General features: G+C 41.3%; 1 pseudogene; it reads right to left on the bottom strand.

The window, feature by feature from the left end:
• The window catches only part of LOC137460725 (28S ribosomal RNA), an 8465-nt pseudogene that overhangs the window by 2143 nt on the left and 3822 nt on the right, over window positions 1–2500 (bottom strand).

Raw genomic sequence — 2500 nt, 5'->3', positions numbered from 1 at the left:
TGGTGGAATCATTTTCAAAGTTTGCAGTTCCTATGCCCTGGGACATCAATGCTGTCCATTTTGTGAACTCATTTTTCCTCCAATTGCAAGGTTTGGGAAAGATTTTCCTTGGGGCGGGTTTTTCCCATTCTGATAATTCCTCCCGTCCCCCATATTCAGTTACCATTATTGTCTGGGGGTTATATATTGATGGTATTTTCTCTTTGTCTCCCCCTGCTGATATCCACAATTTTTCATAATCTTTATCAATATCATTATTTTTAACTACAGTTTTAACTGCTTCATCTGATGAATTTGCCAATCTGTGTAATCGTCTAGCTTGGATACTAGGGATTAACCCAGCCAATCGGGCTAAGCCTAAGCCTCCATCTTTAGTGCTGGAATACAAGATGCCATCACAGGTACAAACCGGGAGATGTAACCATTTTTTCACCCCATTTCGAATTGTTAAATCCATTTCTTCCAGATAGGTGGCTTTTACATTTGCCTGGTCTGCTAAGTAGATCAATCTAGGCACTGTGTACACTTTTAACATGTCCAATTTTTGAAATGGTTTTAAAGGGGCTCTTTCGATGCGATTGAGCCAAACTTCTAATTTATTCTGCAATTCGGGCTTAACTATCCCCACCCAAGGGTCGATTTGCAAGCCAAGATATTTCTCTGACTGACCCGGGTGGATCATGTTTAAAGGGGTACCGCTGATAAGCCATGGAGGACAGTCATTGATGGTGTAAGAGTCCTTAGTTGGTTGAATAAAGAAACCATGGCACTTTTCCCCCTGCGTTTTTAATCCAGTTAAGTCACAAAATGCTTCTAGAATTTCAATATTTTTCTCCATTCCTGATTGGGACTTACTCAGCAGGACCAGGTCGTCTGCAAAAGCCAGAGCTGTTAATTTACCATTCCCGTGTTGGAACCCCTCCCCACACTCTTCTAATTTACATAACAGAGGGTCAATGCACAGGTTAAAGAGGAGTGGTGACATGGGATCGCCCTGTTTCACACCAGTTTTGATTCCTATTGACTCAGACTCTCCTTCTTTAGTTTTGATTCTGGTGTGAATGTTCTGATAGAAGTCCTTAATTAATGCTATTATGTGGTCATCCAGGCCCTTTTGCTTTAGCACCGCCAGGATGTGGGTGTGGCTCACTGAATCAAAGGCTTTGGCCAAATCGACAAAGACAACCCCCAGGGGTTTCTTTTGTTTCTTTGCATTCCTAATTAATAGCTGTAATAATTTTAAGTTCTCAGCACAGCCAGAAGATTGAATGAAGCCTCTCTGCCTGGGGTTAATGGGACACGCCTTTGCCAACCTCGCAGTTAAGATTCTTGAATAGAGTCTCAGGATGATGGAACCAATAGTAATTGGCCGCCAGTTGTTAATATCATTTTGGCGTTCGGGCGCTGATGATTTAGGTATTAGGATTGTTCGGCATCCCCTTATTACATCTGGAATTTTGCCACTTGACAGCCAGAGATTAAATAGTTCTTTGATCTCCTCACAATTTGGATTCATTTTAAGCAGGGCCTTCAGGGTGATCCCATCAGGGCCTGGTGCCGATTTTTTATTCATGTCTTTGATATTCTTAAGGATCTCTTTCTCTGTAATCAATTCCTTAAAAGCCGAATTATCCGCCCGCCCCACAGACTGGAATGCTCCAAGTCCTTGAAATAAGTTCTGAGACTCCCACCTAGATCTGAAGGTGTTACTGACCTCTTCCAGGGGGATGGCACATTGCGCAGAGTCTTTTTCATCCAGAATCATATTTGCTAACTTCCCTCGGTCTAAGCGGAAGAGACGTTGGAATCGGAGAAATTCTCCACGCTTTCTGGCTCTTTTTCTCATCCACTCCTTTTGAGGTTTCTTCTGCTGAGGTTTATGTTGGCTCTTTTTTGGCACTTTCTGTTCAACTGATTTCTCAAACAAATACAAATATTGGTCCTGAGCTACCTCATTGAGTAATTTTAATGAGTCTGTTTTGCCTTCAATTATTTGTTTATATGTATTTTTAAGGATGGGCAGCTTCCCTGATGTTAGCTTTTCATTAATAGTCTTTTTATAGTGGGCTAGCAGCTCCCTTTCACCAGAAGATGGAATCACAGTCCTCTCCTCTTTTAACCTGTTCTTGCTCTCTTGTGTTTTCTCTCTTTCTGGCACCACAGTTTCTCTTAATAGTCTTCTTTTTTCACTGATCTGTTTGGCTGTTTTAGTTGTTAATTTTTCAGCAATCAATTTGTTAATATTTTTCCTCCCTTCAAACTCGTGATTTAGTTTCTGTAATAATTCTGTTTCCTCTTGGGACCAGATTTTCTTGTGAGCACCTCTTTTAGAGGTCTCTTTGGGGCGAGATGCTTCAATTCTTTCTGCATTTCTCAGGGCTGGGTGAGCTAATCTCTTATGTTGTCCTAAGCCAATTTTAGTTTTAAAACATTTTTTACATTCTTCACACATAAACCCTTCTACCTGGGTAGGCTCTTGGACCCCTTTGCATTTTGGGAG

Source organism: Melanerpes formicivorus, unplaced genomic scaffold (genome assembly GCF_026170545.1).
Source record: "Melanerpes formicivorus ecotype bairdi unplaced genomic scaffold, bMelFor1.0.p_v2 SCAF_721, whole genome shotgun sequence".
NCBI classification, from domain to species: Eukaryota; Metazoa; Chordata; class Aves; order Piciformes; family Picidae; genus Melanerpes; species Melanerpes formicivorus.
The sequence above is the reverse complement of the archived record's forward strand: the minus strand, read 5'-3'. Positions and strand labels throughout refer to the sequence as shown.